General features: G+C 42.0%; 1 long non-coding RNA gene across 1 annotated transcript; it reads right to left on the bottom strand.

Annotated features, from left to right (window-relative positions):
• Positions 1-205: 205 nt before the first annotated feature.
• Positions 206-9920, bottom strand: LOC114310878 (uncharacterized). The gene is made up of 6 exons (XR_014334882.1): positions 9656-9920; positions 8964-9220; positions 8683-8846; positions 8095-8212; positions 7859-7950; positions 206-445 (listed from the first exon to the last, which is right to left on the bottom strand). It is a non-coding gene; the product is annotated as an uncharacterized LOC114310878 (long non-coding RNA).

Here is a 9920-nt window from a genome sequence, read left to right as displayed (position 1 = left end):
GCCATCTGGTGAGATGAGGACTATGCCAAGTCCTGCACTGTCATGACCCAAACCCGCCCCTGTAGGTTTAGCATCGTAATCGGCCAGTAATCCGTGGATTACCAAAGGCCTCTGAAGAGATTAGTAAATAATAAGGGGCTGCGGAAGCAATAATACAAAATAGACAAGGTCCAATGAACTGTGATAACGTACATGAGACAGAACATTTCAAAATTTAGTTATATATACATAAACATGCCAGTCCAGATACACAATATTCACAAGGTATTTACAGAATGTACTTCCCAAGACCTGAATTTATAGAGCATACACAAAGACTAGCATGATTACAAAAACAGCCATGGCTTTAGGCTTCGTTCGGAACCTCCTCGGGAGGCACAACAGTTGGCTGACAAAAACAGAACAGAAAGCCGTCAACTCTGACCCTGGTCACATGCCGGCTCACCTACATACATAATATAAACTGTGAGCAAAGCCCAGTGAATAATAACAGAGCAAAGGGGTTTTATGAATGGTGTGCAGCACAAGTTAGGATTCAGTATTTAAATCAGAACATATTCAGACTTCAAAACAGAAATAAATTTAGATACACACTCATGTTCATAATCAGATTATGTATAAGATCATACGTGGTACACCCATTGACTATCAGATCCATTTGGTCCAGAGACCTACATGCATAGTTGGTACCAACGACCTTAAAGGTCCATATCTTGCATGCAAGTAGCCATGGTATTGTTACCCCCAGGCAAAGGTCACGTGTAGATTGGCCACGGTATTGTTACCCCCGGGCGAGGGCCACGTGCAGATTGGCCGCGGTATTGTTACCCCCGGGCGAGGGTCACGTGAACTAAGGGTGCCACAAATACTTTTCGAAAAATTAGACATTCATTCATAATTCGTAAAATAGCATTTCAGAAAACAAATCATACCATACCAGTCAAAAAATACTTAAGTTAAACATAACTTTACAGAGTTATTACTCACAGTGGGCCTTGAGACAGACAGACGGAGTAAACTTGGTCAAACGGTACGTGGCACGTGATCTACACAACACATAACAGATGCACACTTGAAACACACGTTCTAATTGTACAAAACTTATTTCGTTGGCTCTTAGTGTGTTTCTAATCTCTTATCCTCATTATGGGGTCTTAAACATAGCCTAGGAATGCCTAGGATGGAATAAGGATGCAAGAATGCATTGAAAACCATTTCTCGAATTTTACTGAAGATAGGGTCCAGGCTCGAGCGTAGATTACCCCACTCGAGCGGACATGCAGATATGAAGCTCCGCTCGAGCGTGAACTTCCTCACTCAAGCGGACTGTAAAATCGACAAAAGTACTAGATGCACAATTTTTACGCTCGACGGGCGCTCGACCCCCGCTCAAGCGTGAGACTCAGAGTCTCGCTCGAGCGTGGTTTCCCCCGCTCGAGCGGACTACAAAACACACAAACTTCTGGGTATACGCATTTCACGCTCGAGCGTAACTATAAACGCTCGAGCAGAAGTGCATGTACTCAGGATTCACGCTCGAGCGTGAAAGTACCCGCTCGAGCGTGGGTCAAATTTCTAGAAAATCCAGATTGACCTCCAAGCATGAAACTCAACCAATAAGCCTTCAAAACTCCTTTTTTTTCTGGGCCAATATTTGAGGAGACGTATAATAACTCATAAAACAACATGTATTAAAAATCATTTCAAGAAATCATGGTCCAAGAGCAACCCAATTTGTGCAAAATCAACGTGAACTTTATGAATATGCTATTAATTCAACATGCAAGAACCTCTACGAATTCAAACCCTCCAAAACATAATCAAACTTGATAATTTGATGGAAAACAAGTTGAATGACCATAATGTGAGTGAAATTAACACATGCATGGAAGAAATCTTAGAACTCAAACTTAAAGCATGGAAATTTAGGCATGCATGCATGAATTAATCCTCAATTCAACATTTTAACCCAAATCCTAGCTTTAGACACTAATTAACCATGAACCATGCAAGAACTAATCTTAAATTCACAATGGAGAAGGTAAAATCTCTACCTTAGGTCTTGAATTCTAAGTGTAGAAGCTCAAATCTTCCAAGTTTCCTTCAAATCTCCAAAGATCAAGCAAAATTCTTGTTGAATAAATTTTCTCCTACTCTTCTCTCACTCTCACAGTTTGGTCTGAGATATGGATGAAGAAATGATGCCTCAAGGGTGTGAATTAAGTCCCACACAAGTTTGTAAAGGTGGCCCACTAGGTGGCAAACATGTAAATACTCAACTAATGTGATTTAGCATTATATAATCTAATTTAATCATACCAAATCAAATTTCAACTAAATTTACCATAAAATCACATTAATTCTAATTAACACAAAACACTAATTAGTTTCGGATTCGGCCGCCGAAAAGGCTTTCAATTCGCAGTTCAAAGTGAAAACATGAACATATCATTTTATGGCAAACAGATAAAAACACAAAGATAATGCAATACATATGCAATTTAATTCCAGATTCCTTCTAAATTATTGTTAGGCATAAATAATCATGGTTTAGCATTAATTGGATGTCGGGGTTATTACATGCACCATGCCTATTGGATGCTCCATCCACGAAGAGTTTCTACATCTCTCCAATGAATAGCTTCCAGCAAATAGAGGGATCGGATGATGTCTTGGGATCATGGGTGTTGCTGGTGTTTTCTTCCAAGTGGATGTCTGTTGTTAGGGTTTGAACTGTACTGTCTGACTGTCTAAACTCATTATTTTTTGATGAGTCCCCATTGGGAATAGCATGGTTTGTTCCTTCCTTCCTTCCTGTCCTCAATCTTGTACGACTTGCAATGTAGCTGGGCATCCTGCATTAGGGGCCGCGTAGTTCCCGCGGCACTTTTCTCCCTCATTTTTGTTGTGTCGGTTAAATCCATCGGGCATACGTGATGACTTCCTAGCGTGAACTCAGCCACAAAGTCTGCTAAAGCTTGGGCTTTTATTGTGGTTCTGGGTTAAAACTTGATATCGAACTGCCCCAACTCCACTGCCCATTTCAATATTCGTCTAGAAAAATCCGCCTTCTCAAACAAGGCCTTTAATGGAAACGTTACGACAATCATGGTGTGGGCATGGAAATAGTGTGACAACTTTCTTGAGATCATCATCAAAGCTAATGCTAGCTTTTCCAATGGTAGGTACCTTGTTTCAGCGCCCAGCAAGGTTTTGCTAACATAAAAGATAGGCAGGTGTTGGATTCCTTCCGCTCTGACTAACACTGCGCTGACTGCATGCTGTGAAACAGCTAAGTACCAAAAGAGCTCTTCTCTTGGCACCGGGGTTACAAACAACAAAGGAGAGGTCATGCAGTCTTTTAAGCTTTCTAGGGCGCGGTCATATTCCTTATCCCACTCAAATTTGGCCTTCAATGCTTGGAAGAATGGTCGACATCTGTTTGACGACCGACTTATGAACCGGTTGAGTGCGGCTGTTAGGCTAGTGAGATGTTGTACCTCTTTGACTGTATTGGGCCTCTCAAGATCTTGGATTGCTTTTATCTGAGAAGGATCCTCTTTTATACCCCGGTTGGTCACTAGAAAGCCTAGGAATTTTGCCTGATCCTATACCGAATACGTACTTAGATGCGTTTAGACGTAACTTGTGGGACTTCAAAATCTGAAACATTTCATCTAGGTCCCGGAGATGGTCCTTCTCATCCTTGCTCTTGACCACCATGTCATCTATGTAAGCCTCTATTGTTCTGCCTAACAATGGTTCAAACATTTTGGTGACCATCCGTTGGAATGTAGCCCCTGCGTTCTTTAGGCCAAAGGGCATGACCTTGGAACAATACAATCCTCTAGGCGTTGTAAATGACGTGACCTCCTGGTCTGGTTCATACATAGCGATCTAATGGTAACCTCGATACGCATCAAGGAAGCTAAGTCGATTATGCCCTGCCATTAGGTCCACCAGTTGGTCTATTCGTGGTAGGAAAAAACTGTCTTTTGGGCATGCTTTGTTGACCGTTTTGTAGTCCACACAAACGTGCCACTTGCCGTTCTTCTTTGGTACTACTACCGTGTTGGAGATCTACCTGGGGTAGTGTATTTCTCTGATGGCTCCTGCCTCCGGCAGGTTTCCTACTTCTTCGGCTATTATCTCTGCGTGGTGGAGTGTCAATCGGTGAGTTCACTGAATAATTGGCCTAACAGTTGGGTGGACATTAAGTTGATGGCAGATGAAATTTGGGTCAATGCCAGGCATGTCGTATGGTGTCTAGGCAAACACTTCGATGTTAGAGGTTAAGAATTCTATGACCTCTATTCTCTTAGTGCTGGATAAAGACGAGCCGAGCAAAAAGAACTTTTCTGGGTTCTTTTCATTTATCCTTACCTCAACCAGGTCTTCCATTGCCTTCGGTTCTGTTGTTTTGCCGACATCTGCAAACAGTTCGTTGCTTTCTAGCTCTTTCGCCATATGAACAAACCCTTTTGTAGCACGACTGTCGTTTACTATGATGAAACACTGTTTCGACATGATTTGGTCTCCTAAGACTTTTTCAATCATGCCGATTTCGTTAGGGAACCGTAATGCCTGATGGTTGGTTGACGCCATCGACCACATGGCGTGCAGCCATGCTCTTCCCAAGATTATGTTGTAAGTGGAAGGGACCTTCAATACCCAGAATTCCACCTGTTTTGTCATCGTTCCTGCCTTGACTGGCAGGATTATCTTGCCCACTGGCCATTCTGGCATTGAATTGAAGCTGGCGAGGGGAGATGTCGCAGGTGCCAAGTCTTTGTCCTCTAATCTCAGTTATTTGAAGGTCTCGTAGTACATTATCTCGCATGAGCTTCTTTGGTCAATCAGAATCTGTTTAATGTCGAAATTCTTGACGCGCAAAGTGACCACCAGTGCATCATTGTGAGGGAAATGTAGCCTTGCTAGATCCCTATCTAAAAAGGATATGATGTTCGTAGCCTCTGTTCTGCCCTTTTTGATGGTGGGTTGTGCACTTAATACCTCTCTCAAGTGCTCAGCATTTTTGATCATCCCATTGAGCTCACATACCCGCTCAGGTTCGACGATCCCATGTATAACATTGATTATGCCTTGGGGTGGACCATCGACTAGCATCCTGTTTGGTCTGTTGAGGTCCTGGGGGGCTGGCTGTGTTTCTCCTTCTATATACTGGTCCAGGTGTCCAGTAGCCACTAATTCCTCCAGATGTTGCCTTAATGGTGTGTAATTTTCAGTGCGGTGCCCTTTCTTATCATAGAAGGTGCAACGGGACCTTTCATCATAGCCTCTTTGTGCTTCTCCTAACTTGGCTGGTCGCCGAACGAAGGGTTCATCACGTATCTTGCTAAGAATCCGGTAGATAGGTTTATTGAATACTGTAGTAATGGCAGTGCGGACTTTTAACTTCCTTATTTATGGGTCCTCTCTGTTGGCTCGCCTACCGCACCCATTCTTGCTTGGTTATTCTACCGTGTTGATTTTTGCTGTAGTCTTTTTGTCTGGCATCGTTGTTGTGCCAGATTTTGCTTTAGCACGGGCGCTATCTTCCTCTACCCGAATATGTTGATGCACTTTCTCCACTAGGGCCTCTATCGTGAGTGGTGACATCATTGTCATTGAGTCCCTCAATTTGTTACCGACTGGTAAACCCCGTTTTTATTGTGCGATGACGAGATTTGTAGGGCAATCCCTAATCTGGTTGAAAGTCTCCCAATATCGACTGTTGTAAGACCTTAATGTCTCATTTTCGCCCATGTCAATAGAGAGTAGCTGGTCAATCTCCACTGGTGTCTTGGTATTCATTTTGAATCTATTCACGAATGCTTCTTCTAACTGTGCCCATAAGGCTATGTTGCCTTCTGGTAGCCTTTCGAACCAGGTTAGACCTAGGTCGCCAAGGCTGGATGGAAATAGGATACACATTAGAGCCTCGTTTCGCCGGTATACTGCCATAACCTGGCGAAAGTGGCTTAAGTACATGTAGGGGTCTGACTTCTCCTCATAAGTGGTGAACTTGGGCTGGTGGAAGCCTGAGGGTAGCGGTGCGTTCTTAATTTTCGGAACGAACAGCGAGTTTTGTAACCTTGCTAATACTTTATCTGCTGGTTCGTAAGCAAGACGCGACATTGACTTCCCTATCTCGACACTCCCGTGTGTCCTAGGGGCCAACCGCTGTAGGGATGAAACTCCGCGAGGGTCGCAAGCCTTGGTGTCCTCCTTCCATCAGGCCCTCTCCTTGAGCACTGTTGGCAGGTCCGCTGACCTAGGCACTTTCGTATGCCTAGATGTCATTTGGTGCATGTGCCAGGGCCGATAGCTGCTTCCCTCTGTATACAACCGTTCAGTCCTCGTTCTCTCAGACCTGGAGTAATGAGTCCTGGAAGTCCTTGATTGAGTGTCACCTGTTCTAAGACTCCTACTTTTTGCTTGTGATGGCGTGACGTGTCTGCCACGATCTTCCGAATGGTAAGAGTGCGTGTTGCCTTTGTGCCTCTCTTCCGTTGCCACCCATTTTCCCTTTATTTGCCGCTTCATTGTCTCCATGTCTGCCGCCATCCTCCTTATTAACTCGTCTTTCTCCTTATGCGATCCTCTAGCACTTGAGGATCCAACCTCCGCCTCTGTCTTTCAGGACTTTGAGAGCGACGGGGACTGGTGGCCCGTCTCTCCCGTGTGTCCCTCTGAGGAGTTCCATCGCTGGGGTTCTAATTCTGCCATGGATGGGATAGAAGGTAAACTTTGCGCCTTCCGTCCCCCTCCGGGGTTTGCCCATCGATAGCAGATTGCGGCAAATCTTCATTGTGCGCCATTGGTTTTAACTAGAGAGGAAAACTCGATCAACAGGTTTTGTTCTTTGTGTCTTCCCACAGAAGGTGCCAATTGTACGTGCACGAAATAATTTTCTCATATAATCCTGCTGATCAAGTTTGCACTCCTCCAAACGTCGTCGCTTTGTTACCTGAAAACACAAACGTGAGCTAGCCGGCGAGTGTGTCCCAGAAACCTCTCCGATGCTTAAGTCAGCGAATAGACAATAGACATAAAAGCTCTGTGTATTCTAGGATGAGAATTGTGATACCTGTACATAGGTCCTTCTATAAGCTTTTATAGATTCTGTCTGGCGTAATCCTAATAGGATTCCAACTTTTCTTATAAGAATCCTCCTAGGAATCACACACTCTACTCACTACCAACCAAGTGAGATGGTTTGCACAATCCTAGTAGGGCTCTATTCTCCTTAGCAGAGTCCTCCTAAGAGTCAAAAAGATAATGCTTATCTTTTTACCCCTTCCTTACTGCTTAACCAAGTGAGATGGCCCAACCATGGCCTTGATAGTAACACAACTGAGATGGCACTGGCTTGCCTTAAACTAATTTTAATCGTGCTCACCTAGCTCGGTGACACCTTGGGCATGCTCTAGCTCGGTTCTTTTTCCCCTATACCTCGGTCCAGAGCACCTTGACCAAGCTAATGGCAGCCCTCTCTGACCAAACCGAAAGGATCAAGAACCGAGCTATGCAAGGGATCACCTCGGCCCATAGCTCGGTCCATTTTCCAACCGGTCTTAGCTCGGCCCAAGTTTCACACAAATTACCCCCTCACACATTGAATAGAGGAAACATAAAGCAAACAAACCATGAAATTGCTACGTTTCATGAAAAACTGCATCGAGGACTTTGGTCCAATGGTTATCATCATCGCTAATAAGAAAGAGGATCTGATTCTATGTCACCAAAATAACACAATGTTTAGTAGGCATCAAATACACAACAAGCTAAACGGAAAATGCTCAATAATGGAAGAAATTGAGCAACAAAATTATGTTGAGAGAACTGTTTTACTTACATTTCCTATGGCAAGTAGTCCCTTGTCAAAAAATAAAATGATTCCCAAGAATAAGAACAGTATGCCAAATGCTGTCAATCCCAGCCCAGTCCCTGTTCATCATAGAGTTCCCAGTTCTTTCATTAATCAGAATGTTGAAATGCAACAATTCATAAAAATAGAGTTAATGTTATGAATGTGAAGAACCTAAATAAGTTAATTGCTTTATATAACAAAGTAAACGTATAAAATAGTACCTTATCCATGAAAGGAACTCTTCCATAAGGAGCTGATCTCTCTAACATACTGAAAATAAAGGTAACCCACTTTGTCATTCATAACAGACTCGTCTCACAAACTGACTCGGTCTCATCCCTGAAAACGTTCCCCCGTGAATTGATTCAGTATAGCCACTAAAAATTAAGACTTAGAAGTGAACATACCAAAGAAAACTATGTTATGAATGCCTTTTTAAGTACCAATGTCAATAAACACCAAACAGTCAATAATGGGATTGGAACATTTCAAATGCCAAACTAGTTTAAGAACATAGAATTATAATTAATACTAAAAAACAAGAAAGAAATCATCAAAATGGGAAAATTTTGACTGACCCATATTAGGGTTCCAAGCAATTAAATTACAAAATTATATCAACCTTAAAACCAACTATAAAAGAATAAAAGTTCACAATTAATCGTTTAAGAAACTTTGTAATCACAACAAACAATCTTTGTTCCAAACTGTCAAATTACAAATAAAAACCAAAGGACCCAGTGCATGAGCTCTAGCTAATTACAAATGTTTCAAAGAACATATATAATTGTAGAGAATGAAATTGATACCTTAAACTGTTCGCCGACGAATTGCTTGTAAAGATTTGGATTGCAAAGAGGTAAGGCACATAAGCACCATAAGCACTCCATTCATCAAAAGAATTCCAAAGATCAGCCAATGTAAAATACTCAACTTTTTCCTCTCCCAAGGGTGCCAAAGCTTGTTAAGATTTCTGATCTCGATCTGTACAAAGATCATAAATCAATCAATCATCAAACATATGAAACAATCAACATTACATCAGCATCAAAATAATTTTAAAGAAAAATATTAAAATGAGAAAACAAACCTTGGGTAGGAACTTAGATGGGAGTGGGCCAATTTGTTCTCCCTTCTCAAGCACTTTTTTGATAATTCCACCATCCATGCAAACATTTACTTCCGTGATCCGTGAGATGAGATCCACTTTAAACTGAATAACATAATTGGAAGGGACACCGTTTTTGCCTATGGCTCTATAACCCAAACGAGGAGACAACATGAACACTGCAATATCCCCCTTCTTCATGGTGATGATTACATGGTCTAATCCAATAACCACTTGACCTAGCCAACCCATTAACAAGCCAATCAAGTTAAAGGAAATCTAAAAGTAACTCGATGAAAATAAAGAATCACAACAAAATACCCTTGCATCTACAAATACTAAGTTTTCAATATTTTTGAACTTTAAGGTAATGTCTTTAAAGCTACAAATCCATCAATTTTGTTAGTGGAGATAGAAGTCTTTAGCATCATTGGTATAGTTTTTGAGTATAAGCCCTCTCACTTTTATGAGTATTCACCCATTTTCAATGCAAGTTTTCAATTAGGGAAGCCCTATAATTTTGGGTCTACATATTCAGGCATATTGTCAAACAGGTGGTGTGCCTAATTTGTGTATGCACTAACAGACACCCATGAGAACAAAGGCATGCACATCAGATCTCAATTCATCCGTGAATAGCCGAAAAATGAGTAGAAAACCACTAAATTACATACCAGATAATGGAGTTTGGTCTGTAGTATGTGAACCCAGAAACAACAAAGTTGAACCAAGATAGGAAGTGAAACAGAACAAAGAGTATATACATATATGGGTTTGTCTTCGGCTGAGAGAGAATCGTTTGATTGCAAATTTGATCCACGAAATAGAAGATAATTTTAGAAGGGAGGGATGGTGGGCTCGACCTGGTTCTGTTGTAGTACTTAATGGAAGACATGTATACCTACCTCACTCAAACGACGCACGGCCAATAAGACACAC

This window comes from Camellia sinensis, chromosome 7, assembly GCF_055761805.1.
Source record: "Camellia sinensis isolate YWXY chromosome 7, ASM5576180v1, whole genome shotgun sequence".
NCBI lineage: Eukaryota > Viridiplantae > Streptophyta > Magnoliopsida > Ericales > Theaceae > Camellia > Camellia sinensis.
The sequence above is the reverse complement of the archived record's forward strand: the minus strand, read 5'-3'. Positions and strand labels throughout refer to the sequence as shown.